General features: G+C 49.1%; 1 long non-coding RNA gene across 1 annotated transcript; it reads right to left on the bottom strand.

Moving 5' to 3' along the window:
• Window positions 1-480: 480 nt before the first annotated feature.
• On the bottom strand, window positions 481-16,876 carry LOC130543889 (uncharacterized). The gene is made up of 6 exons (XR_008959640.1): window positions 16,773-16,876; window positions 15,505-16,264; window positions 15,141-15,173; window positions 14,644-14,765; window positions 2,078-2,182; window positions 481-737 (listed from the first exon to the last, which is right to left on the bottom strand). It is a non-coding gene; the product is annotated as an uncharacterized LOC130543889 (long non-coding RNA).
• Between the last annotated feature and the right edge of the window lie 1,556 nt (window positions 16,877-18,432).

The following is an 18,432-nucleotide window of genomic DNA, read 5'->3' as shown; positions in this document are numbered from 1 at the left end:
CTAGAACTGAGACCCAGACACTGTATCTCCTCTCTCCATTCACATTCCTAGGTGCTTAATATACATTCTTGAACGACTACTTCCCAGCCCGCACTTTCCAAATCCTGAGTGGCCCGTGGGCTGGTCTGCCTGCTCCCAGTGTGCCCCTGAGCTGCTCACACAAAGGACAACTACCAGAACCATCTAGATGGAATCTCAGAAGTCCTTTGCACATAGAGAAACTGCCTGCTTTGCATTTCCTTTCGTCAACCCAGAAGGGCCACCGGCCTGTGAGGGTTGCACTTGAGAGCTTCTTGACCGGAGAGAGAGAACTATTAAGCAAGAAGATGCCCAGCACGTCCAGGAGCCCTTTCTACAGAGCCAAGCACCAGAGTAGCCCGTGCCATGTTTCCTCCCATGATTTCCTACAGTAACTGTATGAGGTTCATCCTCTTAACCACCCCACTTTTCAGAAGAGGAAAGGGAAGGTCAGAGAGGGGTAGTGCCATTCCCGAGATGTACACCCAGTAGATGGGAGGCTCACCCTGTGCTGTGCATGGGGTGGGCACTCACCTATTGAACTGCTGGCCCAGGACCTGTGTGGCTGAAGTGAACATCTCGTACATGCAGAAGATCGTTGAGGTGGTTGAGATGCTCCCATCTGGGAAGGACGGCACCAGGGACTGTACGAAACGCTCCATTGTGCCTTCTTGGAGCCTCAGCATCGTCTGGGCCTCATCCAGGGACAGGGATGATTCCTTTTCCCACCAGGTAGAGAAGGGGGGTGTGGGGGGCAATGGAGTCAGCTTCAACACCACGAACCACCAGGATGATCAGGGTCTGGGGCTCAGACCAGAGAGTCCCATCCCTTCGGGAACTTGTGCAAGAAAAGGGACTTGAGGGCCCACCTAGAAAAGGCTCTAGGCTTGAAAGTACAATTGCCTTTAGGGGTGAAATGAGAAAGCATTGGTCACTTCAACACATCTTGTTAGCTGAGCCACCACAGCCTTTCTCTCTCTGAATAGGCTTTATTAAGAACTGTATGCCTTTGAGTCATCAGTCAACATCCCTACTGCAGACAGGAGAAAGCAGAGGCTTAGCATCTCCAACGCTGCTCAAGATCATAGACGTTGGGCCTGAGAACTGTCCAGAGCATGGAATGCATGGCATTTCCCTATGCTGCTGCGGCCTGGTCTGTTCCTAAGGTGGGGAGAAAGGTTCAGGGGAAATCCACCTTCCTCGGCAGGCCCCAGGGGAGCTGGTTGTTTCTAGTGTGGGTTCTGGCCTTGCCGTGATCATCTGTGGGTCCTGAGATTGGACATCAATCTGGACCTGTTCTCACCCCAGACCAGCATTGGATGTTGTTGTGGGCTGAGGCACCTGCTGCTTGTCAAGGGAGATGGAGTAGCTGAGCCTTTGGAGCAAGCAGCTCCTCAAAGATGGCCTGGATTGAACTCTGAAAAGACAGAGTCCACTACCTGGGCCAGGAGGCATCAGAGGCCTTGCACCCAATCCGTGCTTGAAAGGCTGATTCACGGTGGCAGACAACCTCCCATATGGAGGTCCAAAAAGACATATGAGGACACAGCTTGTGACCCGGGGGACATACAATGAGTCGATGTGCTCTGAGAGGTGATACGTTACAGAGGAACATATAGAATGGCTTCTTCCCACCGTTCCTTTTATGTTCAATCACCCTGTGTGGGGTGAGGATTCATAAGGCCTTGGACACGTTCTCCAAGGACAGTGGAGCTGGGTTCTACACAGGATGGCTGGGGTGAGTCAAGAAAATACTCAAAACAGTAGCAAAATGCAAAGACACTCATGGCTGCGGGAAAAGTCACACAAAACAGAATGAAACAGAATAACCCACGCCCCAAACTGCAAAAAACACGAACACTATTCTCTACCATTCCCACCTATGGGAAGAGTGTCTTCCTACTTTCTCCCACAGCTGGTGGTGGAGGTGTGGATACTGGGATGACTTTGTGGTTGGGCCTGTGGGGCACTCATGTGGAAACACCATGGGAGGGCCCCAGGTTTGTCCCCATATTTGTGTGGGGGCCCTGGGTGTGTGGAACCCTCTTCCCATTCTCACCTCAGAGCGGCACTGATCCTGGGTGGCCTGGTGCACCTGCCACTTGTCTAGGGCGTTGTAGTTGAAGTCCCAGACCAGCTCTTCGATGACCTCCTGGGTGCAGCTCTGAAAATGCAGTGCCCCATAGACATGGGGTCAAGAGACATTAGTGTCCTCCCAGGACATTGCCACAAGGGGCCACCCGCATTAGAAATCCTGTTCTCTAGTTGAGGCAAAGAGGGGCAGCTGAAAAGACATCGAGCAAGGAGGTAGCCGGATGAAACTCTAGAGCTCATGATTAACATCGAGGTAGTTGAGCTTGGTCCCCAGTGCTCAGCTTCTCATCCTGCCTGCTATGACCTGGGGTGTGAACATGAAAGATGGGCCAGGCTTCCAACACCTGGCTGCTTCCTTCTGCCCAGGAAGGGTGTGTCCCACATCCTCTGTCCCCTTCTCTACACATAGACAACCAGCCCCCCACCCCAACACACACACAGGGACACACATAATGAGGGGCAAGAGGTGTGGGCCTGCTGAGGTGGCATCACAGTTGTTGCCTGCTCTCCAGTGGGCTGCCCTGAGCTGCCTCGTGTTACCTGTTGGTGTCTCCTGCCACATGTCCAGAGGGCTCGGAAAAGCGGGCTGAGCCGACGTCTACAATTATTTGCAAGTCTCTCTCTCTGGGCTTGCCTGGGCCCAGAGACCCTGAAGGGAGGAAGGCAGCAAGAGAACATCCTGTTCTCTCGAACGTCTCCACCAAAGTGAGCTGGAGAGCAGGTTGTCTTTTGAATCTGGGTGCCCGGTTACCAGAGTTCTAAGTTCAGTTGGGGCCTATCACAGAGGAAGTGAGGTCACTCTTTCAAGATTCTAATCCCTGGGACCATGTGTTCAGTCAGACCTATCCAGAGCCCCTTCTTGGCAGTTGACTCCTTAGCTTTCTCCCCCATGTCATCTCCTTAACTGGACACAATGAGCCAAAAAGGCCATAGCCACCACTCTCTGGAAATGGAACTAGGGTCTGAAGCTTCAGGAGGCAGAGCTGAATTCAGACCTTACGTTCTGTGTTTCTTTGCGCACTTGTATGTCCTATGTCATTGTGTCTCTCACGTAGTCCCCACTTTCCCAGCCTGCAGTGTGGGGATCAGGCTAGAATCTACTTCCTTGGCACATCCTCTGGTGTCTGTGGATAAGAGTATTTATTACATGTGTGGGGTGGTCCCCTGTGTATCTGAGGCACAATTTTCAAGATGGAAGAATTACAAGAAGGGGTGGGACTTGGCATGGAGTGCTGCTCAGAAGAGGCCTGGGTTCCAGCCCTGTAATACTGCAACTGTCACTTTCCCTCTTGGCCTCATTTTAAGGTGGGCACCATGATGGTCTGGAAAAGCAAGAAGATGCAGGCATTGTCATCCTCTGTAGTAAAACCATGCAATTGTTTCCCGTTATATGAAGAACGAGACCCCGTTACCTCGTTTGGGTCTATGAGGGGAGCGGCTTTCACCATGGCTCCTAGGGATCCTGACCTGTGGTATAGGCATCAGACTGTAACCGCTAAGTGGTCAGTGACTGGCTTTTGACCCACAGGACATATTCAACGTGATGAAGTACCATGCCTAGAGCTTGTCTACATGTCATGCAAAGAGTTTCTCACTCCCTAGTTACTTTCCATCATGTTCCACTACTCACTCCTTCCCTTTCCCTTCTTCTTCTCTCTCTCTGAACCTGAACCAAGCACCGATGTTTTGAGCTGCCATCTACAGAGGCTCACAGGACAGAGAACGGAGGCAGTGCCAAGGCCAAAAGACACACAGGAACTCAGGTTCTGAGTCCAGATGGCATCCCGAGTCACGTGAGCCAACTTATGACAAAATCCTCTTCCAGTATGGCCCTGGTCACAGCCACAGCCACTGACACACCTTGAGCCTGGGGAACCATGCTAATTTGGGCCCGCATTCTTCACCCACAAATACTGTTAGAAATTAAAGCGATGCACCTGCACATGCAGGGTATCAGGGCAATGCAGTCCCGGGGCAACTCTAGATAAGTAACAGTCTCCCAGGCCTCAGCATCTGTCCCTGCCTTCCTCCCTCCCCTCTGCTCTCCTCCTAGTGTCCCTGCAGCCACCCTGGCTGCCTTTTTCACTCCTCTGGCCAAACTGGCTTCTGTTATTGAGTGTCTGCAGCACAAGTCACTTCTTCCTGAAACGCTGCTCCCTGACGTGTGCAGGCCTAGCTCCCTTTGGTCAATCTGTTCTCAGCAACCTCAGCCTCAGTGAGGCCTTTCATATCTTTCCATGCAGTGACTCCCCAGCCTTCCTCCGTAGCACACTTCATTCCGAGTACAGAGCGCTTGCTCTTTTCTTTTACGTGCGTTCACTTTGGAGCTTTGGTCCATGTGTAGACTGGGAGCTCCTAAAGCAAAGGAGCCCTAGGTAATTTCAGCTCCGCGCACGGGCCCAGCAAGATACCTGGCATAGGGCAGTGCTCAGTGTGTAGTTACTCAATGAATAATTGAGAAGATCTTGGAGCCCACCTCCCCTCTTAAGCACCTAGACTGCAGAATGCTACTAAAACTTTCAAGCTGTTTCTGGGCAGGGGCGACAACCACAATGGCCTCTGCCTGACTCTTCCTGCTCCAGTTCCTCCAGCAGAACTCACCAGGTACCATGGACAAGGAAGCGCCCTGCACCCAGTTCTCCAGCTCTGGTGGCACAGCTCCACGCAGGCACACCAGCAAAAAAAGCCATGCCTTTTCTCGGGGGTCCTCAACGCAGTGCCTTTGCAGAGTCACAGAGCAAAGGAGCAGGATCTCTATTTTTCCCTTCTCTGTGGAATCTGAGACAAAGAAGAGAAAAGGAGGAAGACTAACTCAGAACAAGAAATCAGATAGAAGTAACCAGAAGCAGAGGGCGGAGGGGGTGCGGGAACTGAGTGAATGGTGAAAAGGTACAAATTCCAGTTTCAGATCAATAAGGAATAGGGATTTACAGTACACCCCAGGACTACAGTTCATTACTGCTCTATGGTGTATTTGAGAGGTGTGAAAAGAGCAAGTTCTGAGAGTTCTCATCACAAAGAAAAACCTCTCTTTCTTTTCTTTTTACTTCATTTTTGTATCTCTAGAGATGATGATGGCGGCGGACTAAATTTATTCTGGCGATCGTTTCACAGTATACGAAAGGAACATCATTACGCCAGGTATCTTAAACATACACAGTTCTGTATGTCAAATGTATCAAAACAACTGGAGCAAAAAAATATTTTAATATTCATAGAGAGCATCAGGAAATTGGACATGGTAAAAAGAACGTCACGTAAACAAAACTGAAAACAGCAGAACCGAAAGCCAGTAGGTTATCCTAGGGGTTAAAAACTTCAAGCCATTGGCATAGAAAGTTGATTCTGAAATTAAAAATCAGTGAATTAAAATTAAAGCAGATGAAATAGAATTTTAAAATTTTGTTCCATTTAACAATTTGTCAAAGAATAGAAAGTCTTAATAAGTGACGTCAGATAGTAACTTTTGAAAAAACTGTTCATGTTTTGGAAAATTCTGATTGTAAGCTTCCAAGTGGGCACAGAATGAGAACATTTTGTTTGATCAAAGTCGCCTCATGGAAAATGGCTGAAGCAAAATGTCTGAGATAGGACCTAAACAAAAGGATATAAATGGCTAGACGAAATTGTCCTGAGTTCGTTTCTCCGTATTTGCAGTTTACATTTATTTTCATGTCGTTAAGTCCATTAAGTTCATGGAGTACATTCTAAGGGTATTCCATGCATTAATATGTTTGAACAACCTCCCTGTAACCCAGCTTCACATCTCATTGTATCTTGTAAAACTCAAACTCTATACCATGAATCAGAAACTTCCGATGACCGCCTACTTCCAGCCCTTGGCAACACCATTCTACTGTCTTTGGCAATTTACTCTAGGTAGGTCCTAAGAGTGAAGTCAAAGTGTGTATTTTCATGAATACTCATCTACTTAGCATAATATCCTCAAGGTTCACCCATGTTGTGGCATATGTCAATGTCTTCTTCCACTTTGAAGAATCAATGCTATTCCAATATGTGTACATACAACATCTGTTCCTCCCTCGACAGATACTTGGATTGCTTTCATGGTTAAGCTATTATGAATAATGATGCCATGAAAATGTGTGTTCAGATATGTCTTCAAGACCATGCTGTCAATTAATTTGGGTATACACCCCAGAAGTGGAGTTACTGGAACACATAGTAAGTCTAATTTTAATTTTTTTTGAAACTACCATACTGATTTCACAACTATGCTGTTAAACATCCCTACCACACACATTGAATAAGGCTTCCATCTTCTCCACATCTTGGCCAACACTTGCTCTTTTTTTCCCTTCTGATTGCTTTTTTTTTTTTTTTTGGAAGAGTCATCTTAAAGGATGTAAAATGGTATCTCATTGCTTTTTATAATTTGCATTTCCCTTAACATTAGTGATGTATCTTTTCAAATTTCTTTTCACGTGCACATCTTTGAGGATATGCCTATTCCCAATTTGCACATTCACGCATTGCATTCATTTTGTTGTCTGTTGTTGAGTTCATGTGATCTCTATTCATTCTGGATATTGAGCCCCTGCCAGATAGACAGTTTGCAAATATGGTCTCCCATCTTGTGGATTGTGTTTTTACTTCATTGCTAATGTCTTTAACGTCACAAAGATTGTAAGTATTCTGAATGTCCTGTACGTGAATTTATTTTTCTTTTCTATCCTGTGCCTTGCAGGTCATATCCATTAAAGCATGGCCAAATCCTATTTTGTGAAGCTATGAAAATGAATATTATTGGGCTGCACTTCCGAGATGAAAAAGGTTCATTAGTGGAGTAAGAGAGCAGCATGAACTGGAGAAGCACGGGCATGATGATGGGGTCATGACGCTATGTGATCGCAAGAGGATAGGAATATGTATGATGGGCCAGCATGAGCTGTGTACTGGAAATGGGACCTTGTCCATTTTGTGCAGCACCTACGTGGATGATGGGAGCAGTGAGACATATGACTGGACGGATCCCCGAGCTCAGCCCTTCTTCCAAGTTAGACTTTCATTGCACTCTGATCCATTAACGTTTGAAGAGTTTCTTAATCAGATGAGGGACATAGTCTTACATGCTAGACGGTGATGAACATGGTGTGTGGGCGTGTCTGCAAGGAACTCCGTATCCCTCCCGTCTTGGTGAGCCACTGTCTGGAGTCAATGGCAAAGAAGGTTAGAGTACTAAATTACACTGGGGTCAAACCAAAGGGGAACAGTATGTCCCTCCTATGCTGAGCTGAAGTCAGGCAAGACCTTTATATGTTTGCTCTGTGTTCCCAGTTCATGGTCCCTAAGTTTTTTTTTTTTTTTTAAGATTTTTATTTATTTATTTATTTGACAGAGACAGCCAGTGAGAGAGGGAACACAAGCAGGGGGAGTGGGAGAGGAAGAAGCAGGCTCCCAGCAGAGAAGCCTGATGTGGGGCTCGATCCCAGAACGCTGGGATCACGCCCTGAGCTGAAGGCAGACGTTTAACGACTGCGCCACCCAGGCGCCCCATGGTCCCTAAGTTCTGCATGTTCCTCTCTGGGAGAGAGGAGATGGACATGTTTGAGGGGGAGCTGGAGAGCTGTATCACCACCAGGAATGAGACCGAGAGCCGACTCCCAGTCATCGTGCAAGTGAAAAAATGGGATCAATGTCATCAAAGAGAAAACCATCAGCCAGCAGTATTCATGCCGCCTGTGAGGAAATCTTGTCGAGAGGCACTTGTAAGTGATAGAGGGTGCACACCTGTAGTAACTCTGTGGCAAGTACAGATGTTACCTGCTTGAGGTGACCCACCTTGAAGAAACAAAGTTTTTGCCACCCTGTCAAGGGTGCTCAGAATGGACTCGAAGGGCAAGAGGCCTGGAACTGAAAGCATGTTTGAAAGTCTCTTTAGGGCTGAAATGAAAAAGGCAGCATGCCCTGAAAACTGCCTCACCTTGAATAGGCTAGCTCCCTTCATTGCTTGTGGGAAGAAAAGAAATCATCCGGTATTTTTCGTATTGAAAACAAGAAAACACAGAACCTTGGATTTCCGTTATTTTTTTATTGAAATTCGATTAGCCGACATACAGTCCATCCTTATTTCAGATGTAGTGTTGAATAACTCATCAGTTGCATATACCACTCAGTGCTCATCACATCACGTGCCCTCCTTTATGCTCCTCACCCAGTTGCCCCATCCCCCCACCCAACTCCCCTCCAGCCACCCTCAGTTGTTCTCTGTGCTTAAGAGCCCCTCATGGTTTTGCTCCGTCTCTGATGGCTTCCCGGTCAGTTTTCCCTCCTTTCCCCTATGATTATCATCAGTTTTCACTCATATGTGGAACGTAAGAAACAGTGTAGAGGATCATAGTGGATTTTCTTTAAAAGGATGTTATTTTCTGTCTTTCCATGTTTGACCGCATTTCACTTTTCTTTAAAAATGACACGTTCAAATGATATGTCCATTGACCCTGGAGGGTTGGGCGTTCTTCACACTTCCTCAATGAGTTAGGACCCTGAACCAGGTGTCAGGAGAACCTCCTCTGTGTTATTGTTCCCCGGGTGCCCTTGTTGGGCTTCAGCTTCCTTATCTGTAACACGATGAGAGATACGAATGCTAAATATTTTCCGAAAGTTGTTCCCGCTCCAAACTTTCGATGGCTACCAAGAGTCGAATATTGCTTCATCCACGAGACAAAGGTTAGGAATCGTTATTTCAATTACTTCGTAAAGACACACAACCAAGTAGAATGAGAACACCAGAGGAGCATCGCTCCAATAGGACTCGAGTGAAACTCTGCTCCAACTGCCAGTAGCATAGGACGTTACCTTTTATGTGAACACAGAGGTGGGCCCTGGCCTTTCCATATAAACAGACTGTACTTTTGTCTTTGGACATTTTCATTTACCTTTCGTGTGGATTGACGTTCAGCCCGATGAGACCTCATGAGGAAACTCTGCGTATTCTAAGCTTAGATCTCATAGGACCGATTTTTCTTAAGTTTTGAAACTACACTATAATTGACAGACAGTGTTATATTCCTTTCAGGTGAACAGCAGGGACTCAATAGTTCTGTACATTACACAGTGCTCAGCACCATAAGTGTACTCTTAATCCCCATGACCTATTTCACCCATCCCCCCACCTGGCCATCCCCAGTCTGTGCTCTACATTTGAGACTGGTTTTTTGTTTGTTTTCTCTTTGTTCTTTCTTTTTGTCTCTTAAGTGCCACACAGGAGTCAAACCCATGTTAACATAACACACATCGACTTTAAAGCTTACCTCCATTTCATGGTCTGGATGAAATGTGCTGACTATACCACCACGTTGACTCCACAGTGGCTCCCAGGGATCCCCACCCGTGCTATATACCTCCCTGTCTATCCACTGCCTGGTTGCTAATAGGTTTCTGACCAAGAGAATATGACAAAACATTGTCACTTTCCTGTTACTCTCTTCTGTTCCCTTCCTTTCTTTCCTGTATCCCTGCACTGGGGAAGCAAGCACTGGTGTTTAGAACTGCCCTACATAGAGGCCCACAGAGGAAGGAACCTAGGGAGTGCCCAGGCTAATAGGCAGAAAAGAACTCAAATTCAGGATTTCGCTTAAACCCACTTTGTTGAGTCTGAGCTAAATCCTGACATTAGTCACATCAGTGACTTGGGAGCAAATCTTACCACAGTTGGGCCTCGGGTGAGGCGCAGACTGCATCACACAGAGACCTGGGGGCAGAAACACCCAGTCTCAACTGTGTGGAGATTCCAGGCCCCCCCGAATTGGGAGCTAGGAAATATCACGCTTCAGAAGTGCTAAGCTTTCTAGTAGTGTTCTCAGAGACAAACAGATAGCTAACTCAGGTAACCTGGCCCTCCCATCCACTGCCATCTCTTGTTCTCACCTCCCAGCCTCCACCAGCCACTCTGGCCACTTTCCGAATCTTCTCTGGTCAAACTAGTTTCTGTCTGAGAGATTTGGCCCCAGTGGTGCCCTCTCCCTGACACACTGTTCCCAGAGGTGTGCAGCTCTTGCTCCCTCTTGTCAATCTGCTACCAGCAGATGTCACCATGTGGAGGCCTTCCAGACCCTCCTCTCCTGTGACTCCCTAGCCCTCCCTACTACACTGTGCTGGTAACTGGAGTATAATATCTGCTCTGTTCTTTCACACATCTTGCTTTCAAGGTGTTCTCCATCAGAACAGCAGAAACAACTTGGCCATTTGCAGACTGCACTGGGGCCCACCAACTCACCTGGCACAGGCTGAGTGCTCAGAGCATAGTTGCTGAAAGAAGAAATGGGAAGGTCTTGGGGCCCTGCCTTCCATCCATGTCACCATGTCCATTCCTGAGCCCGTTATGCTAGCACTGGGATGGGCAATGTGAGAGGCTAGAATGGATATCAAGTGGCCAGGATGTACTCGGCTGCTTAGTGCCTTTTCCAGGTTGAATGCACTTGGGTGGATGTCAATGTGTGATGCAAAGATCATCATACCTGGTGCCCACTCCCATGGGTCCACCTACATGTCTGTTCCCCAGGACTAATTGTCATAAACCTTCTTCCTCCCAGTCCCTGACCAACGAGCCAAATCATCTACCACTGCCACGAGCCAATGTATATTCTTTCCTCAGGCTGCTTTTCTTTCCATACCACCTGAAAAAATTGAAAGAATTTTGAAATGCTCGAAAGAATTTCCCATCGCTGCATTCTATCAAGACTACCCTGAACGGGGCTGTAGTATATCTGCAGCCACTTTCCATCCTGCAGCCACATCCAAGCCCATTCAGCCATGAACCAACCTCAGTCTTTTCCCTCCTCTGTCGCCTGGAGCAATATTGGGTCTTCTGCCCGTCCTCTCTGAAGCTCCTCTGGCCCGTTCATGGGGACTTGCGAGGGAGCCCGTGCACCACACACAGAGTGGCCCCTAGCACCTGCCTCTGCCCACGTGCCAGGGCTGACTCAGGAGCTCAGGCTCCCACCTTACCCCCTTTCAGCCTCGGCCATCCCTCTTGGAAGGACTTTGTGCTCTGCACACATCACAGAGATACAGGAGGGCACAGGAAAGAAAACCCACTGACCTAAAGAAGCTCCTAAACTATTGACCTCCTTCCATCCTGCCTCCATATGCCCTGGAAGAGAAGAGGAGAGGCCTGCAGGTGTGGACAAAGCCCTGCCCTGGCTGTTTATCTTCCCGGCAATAAAAAGACCTCCTCGTTGCGGCCAAACTGTTGCTGAAAATTCTGTTTTCAGTGGTGAAACAGATAATTTTGGTCAAATGGCCTGCTGGCGCTGTTTGTCAGGGTGGTCCGTGGACAAGTGGCCTCAGCATCCGCAGAGGGCGTGTTGGAAATGCAGAGTCTCAGGTCGCTCCCAGTGTTACTGAATCAGAATCTGTATTTTCACGAGATCCCCAGGGGATCCGGGCCTAAGACGATGTCTCAAAAAACCACTGTTGAATGTTCCCCAAAGAGAAAGCTAATCGGCACCTTGATATACCAAATGGGGAAGGCATGGTTGTTTCCTGGGCCTTTTTGGCAGTTTCTAGCATTCTAGAATTCCATAAAGGGTTGATTCCCCGGTGGACATGGTGGGAGTTGTTGTGCAGGAAAGGAAAGAACACCATACCTGCTGGGAAATTGAGCAAGGACGGAAGCTATGCATGGGCCCAACAGCAAGAGCTCCAACGCGCCAAGGCTGATCCCCTGCTCTAGAGCTCTCTGCTGTTCTTATGCTAGATCCCTTTGTGTCAGGTGATGGGATGGGAGATTGTTCTTGCTTTTGGAGCTGGCCTGTATTGCTGTAACTGGTCCTCTAAGATTCACTTTTGTTGTATCCCAAAGTTTTGGGACGCTTGTCTTGTCATTGTTCTTGGATTCCATGTAATTTTTTTTCCTATTTTGAATTCCTGGTTGACCCACTCATTTCTCGGGAGCGTGTTCTTTCACCTCCTTGTGTTCATGGTCTTTCCAGGTTTTTCTCTTGTGGTTGATTTCTAGTCCATACCATTGTGGTCAGAAAAGATGTATGCCATGACTTCCATCTTTTTGAATTAGTAGAGACTTGTTCGGTAGCCTAATATGTGATCTGCTCTGGAGGACGTTCCATGTGCAATCGAAAGGAATGAGTATGTGCTGTTGGAGGATGGAATGTTCTGCATGCGTCTGTTAAAACCAGTGCATCACCCAAAGCCACTGTTTCCTTGTTGATTTTCAGTTTGGATCATGTGTCCATTAATAGAAGGGGGGTGTTAGATCCCCTACTGTATTGTATTACAGTCAATTAGTTGCCTGCTTTTTGTTATTAACTGTTTTATGTATTTGGGTCCTCCTATGCTGGGTGTCTAAAAATTTAAAATTGTTCTATCTTCTTGTTGCATTGTCTCCATGATTGGGACACAGTGTCCTTCTTTGTGACCCACTACTCTTTTATTTTTTATATTCTGTTTTGTCTGATAGAAGTATTCGTACCCCTGCTTTGTTTTGGCAACCAGTTGCATGCGAGATGCTTCTCATCTGCTCACTTTCAATGTGCAGGGGACCCAGTAGGTCTGGGGGCTCAGGCTGAGTACCTAATTTCGGACAAGTCAGTGTAAGTGTGCAAACTGAGACTGAGTGTGTAAACTGTTGAATATTAGTGACAATGGAATATTACTCAGCCATCAAAAAGAACGATTTCTCAACATTTGCTGCAACATAGACGGGACTGGAGGAGATAATGCTAAGTCAAGTCAAACAGAGAAGGAAAATTATCATATGGTTTCACTCATTTATGGAACATACGAAGTAGGAAGATCAGTAGGAGAAGAAAGGGAAGAAGAAAGGGGGAGGTAAACAGAAGGGGGAATGAACCACAAGAGACTATGGACACTGGGAAACAAACTGAGGGCTTCAGAGAGGAGGGGAGTGGGGGATTGGGATAGGCTGGTGTTGGGTATTAAGGAGGGCACCTATTGCATGGTGCACTGGGTGTTAGACGCAAGTAATGAGTCATGGAACTTTACATCAAAAACTAGGGAAGTACTGTATGCTGACTAACATAATAAAAAAAAATTATTATAAAAGAAATAGAGATGATGGACTTCAGAAAACATGGACCTAAAAGTCATGACGGACAGCAAGGAGAGTGTGGGGTTTCTCTGGTCAAGGATATGGCCCCTTATCCTGGCAAGAAAGAGCCCGTCCCTGATCCATCAGATGCCAGCCAGGGAACAGTAGCTATTGTGCATCTGACCCAGAGCCTGGGGCCTGGAGGGAACTGCTGCTTCAGAAGAACCGCATAAGGAGATGCACGAAGGCTGGAAATCCTGGCTCCTAGGTCAGCATAGATGTTCATGGAACCAGGCTCAGGTGTGCCCTTTAAGGTACCCCTCCCATCTTTTCCCAACACACAAAACAAGCAGGAAAGGGTATCCAGAGATCACTGACAAGAATCCCAGAAAGATTCCAACTTGGTAAACGGCCAACGGGGAGACTGAGGCTGGAAAGCCCTGCCTGCCCTGAGTCCATCTGCAAATTATCTTCCTCTGGCTTTGTCCCCTTCACACGCAGGATTTGATCTCCTTCCGTGTTTTTCCCCACTAGGTGCTGATGCAGTTCCAGAGATTGAACTACAATACAACAAGTTCCAAATACGGGGGCAATACAAAACCAAACACTAAACCAAAAAAGCATCTCAACGGAAGAAGCAGGACACAGTCTTCCTGGCCTTAGAGCGGAGAAAGGCAACCCCAGTCCTGGGGCAGGAAGGAGTTCTGGGGCGTACAAGTCTTAAAGACTCCCACTTTCAGTGGTTGTTGCTATTCCTGGGAAAGTCCCTGCAACCTCTAAATCTCAGGAGTTCTGAGGAGCTGTCTCTGCTGTTTACCCAAATTCACTGACTGAAATGGACGCGTGCTCTGAGTAAGGGGGATTTGGGGGTGCCCTCCAGTGGCTAGGGAGAAAGGCTGGCACTTCTCCTTCCTCCCACATACAGTAGCTGATGACTCTGGGAGATTTCCTAGGTCAGGAACGAATATGAGAGTCTGTGCAAGTTTTCCATTACTGCAGGAAGTAAAAGACCCAAACCACACACCTGTGCTCTAAAACAAAACAAGGGCTTTACTCTCCTAACATGCAAATCTATCACGGGACTGTTTAAAACAACTAAATGGTGCCCCCTACATAAGGAAATAGATGGGGGGAAGGGGTGTGGAGTAAATAGGGCGCAAGGACTGTCCATATGCAGCTGCTGAGGAATCCCTGCAGGGCCACTGGACACTTGCTCAGCCCTGAGGTTGACTGCGGCCAGTTCTTCTCCTTCTTGAGTGCTGCTGACCAGCTAGGACCGGGGCTCCAGCTGGCAGGACAGGGTGTAGCTAAGGACAGAGGGACACCTGTGAGTTGCCCAGGAGCTTCCATTCAAGAGTCCCTGCCAGTGTTTGCCCACAGCTGGAGTCTGGCGCCCCGGCAACAAGGCCTGAGGCTGCCCAGGGAAGGAGGATCCCAGGAGTGGCCAGCAGAAAGAGTCCACCCCGAACCTCACCGACCCAGCTCCTGATGGGCCTCACCTCTCAGCCTCGCTGAGCGGCTCCATAGCCTGGAACCAGGCCCAAAAAGGATCCTCGGGCTCTAGGGTGTAATTCTCGGCAGCCACCTGGAGCAGCATGATGTCCGTCATGACTTGATATTCCTGAGCAGAGAGAGAAGCACAGGATGTATAGGGAGCCTGGGGGGGCCAGGGAGCTGCAGGGTCTGGTGAGGGTTGAGCAGCGGGACCGGGGACCCGTCCCCCGTCCTGGCACACATGGCCATCCTCCTCCCTGCAGATTCATCCGGTCTCCACCTGTTCTCAGAGATGAGTATCAGTAGCCCCTCCTCCGGGAAGTCCTCCTGGATGCCATGCTCTGTCCCCATCTCCTAACGGGATGGGACTTGCACTGCTTTCTTCTCAAGGGATCCCAGGAAATGTGAGGTGGAGGGGATGGAGCCAAGCAATGTTCTTCCCAGGGACATCTCTGAGGCCCACTCCCTACCCTTCCCTGCGGGAAGCGCCACATATGCTCACCTTATTTCTTTTGTGGTGGTTGATCTCATTCCCCTGGAATGCAGACAAAGTCCATCAGAATGAGGCCCCTGGTTCTTAGGAGCACTTGATTCCCATCCCTTCTCATGCTGCACCATGGCCAGGACCCGTGAGGGGCTGTGCATACACAGATAGCGGGCCTGGGATCTAGGCCAGGCTCTGGGGTCCAGAGAAAGGAGGACATGGGGCAGATGGACTGGCTACAGGTCGGGACCCTGCAGCACCACCCTCTCAGAAGACAGTAGGGGAGGCCGAAGCCTCAGGCAGGAAGGGGCTGCTGCGGCTACGGAGGTGCTTGCTGACGTGGAGGGTCCTGACTTCATTCTCCCCCCACGAGCAAACTCACCGGGGGAGGCTGAGGTCCACTCAGACAGACCTCATGCAGCTTTGCCTTCAGGAAGCTCTGCTGCTTCAGCAGTCTTCGGCACCGGGAGCCATGTCCTTACTGCAGTCTCGCCTCACTCATTGCTGAGATGGGCAAGAGACCCCGGCCTCACAGGCGCAGCTCTGAGGCTGTCATCAGGGTAGGTTTGCCGAGTCCTGAGAGCTCAGGGCTCATTACAGGGGTGCTCTATTCCCAAAGGTCCAGATTCTGGTCCATCCCCCACAATCTTCAGGCTCACCCACCTCCAGATAGACCTCCACTGCGGTATCCAACATCAGCAACTTGGTGAGGAAAGTGCCAAGGAAGGGCACGACACCCTGTGTCCTAAGGGGGAGAGTGGGATGAGTCACTGTTCTCTGTTGCCCACAAGGACCCTCCCCTGAAAAAGCTCCAGCCTCCTGGCCCACCCCAGGTGACCATGTGGAGCAGCTGTCGACACTAAGAGAGACGGTGTCAAGGCTAGGGAGTCTGCTTGGACACCACCTGCTTGCCCCCTCACCGCCAACAGCATCCTCACCTAGGCTGTCACCACATTCATGCCAAAGGCTTCCCCTCCCCAAGGAATGCTTCAGACCATTCCCGACTTCATCCTCGCAGGACCCTGTTCCCTCCCACCCCTCCTCTCTTTCCAGACCTCCACCTTCCAGGCTACCTTGATGAGCAGGTTCCTGCCCTGTGCGGTGTCCTTGCTGCACAGCTTTTGAAAGATCCTCAATGGCTTCTTGAACAGAGGCAAGGGAGGCAGGATCAATGGACGAATAATGTGGCAGGGTTGAGTGAGAGTGCCTTTTCTTTGAGAACCCCAAAGTGTCAACCTGCCTGGTTGAGGGTTTCTTCTGGGATCCTCTGAGCACTAAGGTCTTTGTAGGACATGGGAGGGAGCTCTCATGTGGCTCGTCCTGGGCCTCCCTTCCCATATTCATTGAGAAACACTGTTTGGGTCAATTTGGGGTTCAAATGGGCAGAGAGCTTAGTGGCTGTCAAGGAAACACGTGAAGAGATTTAATGCAGCTCAGCCCCGTGTGGGACATTTGGCAAAACTGATTTCTAAAGCGGGAGGCATGGTGGCCTCTTCACCAGGAAGGCTGAGAGACGCACCCACCAGCCCAGGTCTTGTGGTCGGGGTTTGCCGCCTCCCAGAAGGTCCAAGCTGCCTGAGGGGGAAGAGGACAAGCCTCTGGGAGCTCCCTCATCCATCCTGGTCCCTCCATGGAGAGAGGCCTACTCACCTGGAAACCTTCCCCCACGTGTTCTCGAGGCGGTGAATGGAGACACTCTGCAGAGCCGAGAGGATGGCATGTAAGGACGAGTAGTTCCTCAGGGTTTGACAGGCCTGGGGAGGGAAGAGAATGGGATGTCACTTGGGGAGCCAGCACCTGATTGGCTCTCAAGCTTCAGTCCCCCTCAGGGGAAGGCGCTCCTGCTGGAGGAAGCCGCTGTCCAGGGACCTGCCGAAGGGCACACGTGAGGCCCAGAGGAGGAGGAGGATTTTACCTCACTCCAAGGAAGGAGCCAGGCAGAAACGGAGCATCCCAGCATAGGGCCACGCAAGGGGAGGTCAGCATGCCCCTGGACCAAAGAGCCTAGGGACTGCACAGTCCTAGGGCAAAGACCAGGGCCTTCCACCCTGAGACCTGATCAAGGGAAGAGCAGTGCCCGAGACTCAGGAGAGCACCTCGGCTGGGCTTCCCATTGCATACCTTGGCCACCTTGATCCAGTGCTCCACCACCATGGCCCTATCCCGGGCTGTCATGCTTGGGTTGCCAAGGCAGGTGGTGATGACATACTTGGCCACACCGTTGAACTGGGCGACAGTGGCCCGGACTGTGGGTGCCAGGTGCTCACTGCCAGGCTTGTTGCGCTTGGACCAGATGGAGCCCAGGCACTAATGGGGCAGCAGCTTCTTGAACAGCTCCTAGAGAACAGGCGGACCTTGGTTCACCCAGCCATTTCCCATGCAAGACTTATGTCCTACGTAGGGGTCACAGGTCAGAGCTGGACCTCAGGGAGCTGAGAATCTGGCCTGAGCCTGGGTGGAGACCGTGGATTTCATTCCATTGTTTTTCACTGAGGGAACAGGGTAGAAGGACAACAGCCCCAGGCATGTAAAGCTCCACTTCCCAACAGAAGCAAGGCACTTCAATATCCCCCTCCAGTCCTGCAAACTATGTGCATTATTCTCTTTTTCTGTGTTGGAACAGCGCCACACTAAGATTCACGCTGCTCAACAACATGATGCAGCTGTGCGATTACTGAGAATCTATTTGTTTTAGGCTTCTAACAAAATATCTATTTTCTCTCTTTTGAACATATATCTCACTCAGTAGTGACAGCTCAAGTTCTTTTTCACAATGAATGATTCAGAAATAAGTATCAAAAACAGATTTGAAGAGAACAGAAGAGACAATTAAAAGATACGGAAACATCCTACTTAATAAAAGGCCATGTATTTATGTTCTGAGTCGAATTTTAAAGCTTTTAAAACATTTTATTCCTATAAATCCATCTTAGATAGCAACTGGACCTCACAGAAGCACTTAAATAAACGTTTACCAGTTGTATCCTGGCGAACAATATTTCTTGCTTTCTCAGCTCCCCGTGCCCCAGATGTGGTGGCGCTCCTCGATAGCACTGGCTCGGCCACATCCGGGTGGCTCCGCCAGCTGAGAGAACAGGATCTCCCCACGGTGGCTCCTTTCGGAGAATAGAACACAGCCTGATAAAGGATAAGAAAAGAAAAATAATCTAAAGGCTGACTTCCTTATCATTCATTGCATAGCCTGTGTTACTCAGCAGATTTCATAAATCCAACTGTATATAATCGGCAGCTTCTCTTGTTGCAAAATTAGGTATCACTTCTCTGCTTTCCTCTCCTAGAGCTCTGGTCA

Source organism: Ursus arctos, unplaced genomic scaffold (assembly GCF_023065955.2).
Source record: "Ursus arctos isolate Adak ecotype North America unplaced genomic scaffold, UrsArc2.0 scaffold_16, whole genome shotgun sequence".
Lineage (NCBI taxonomy): Eukaryota > Metazoa > Chordata > Mammalia > Carnivora > Ursidae > Ursus > Ursus arctos.
This window is presented reverse-complemented; position numbering and strand designations above follow the sequence as displayed.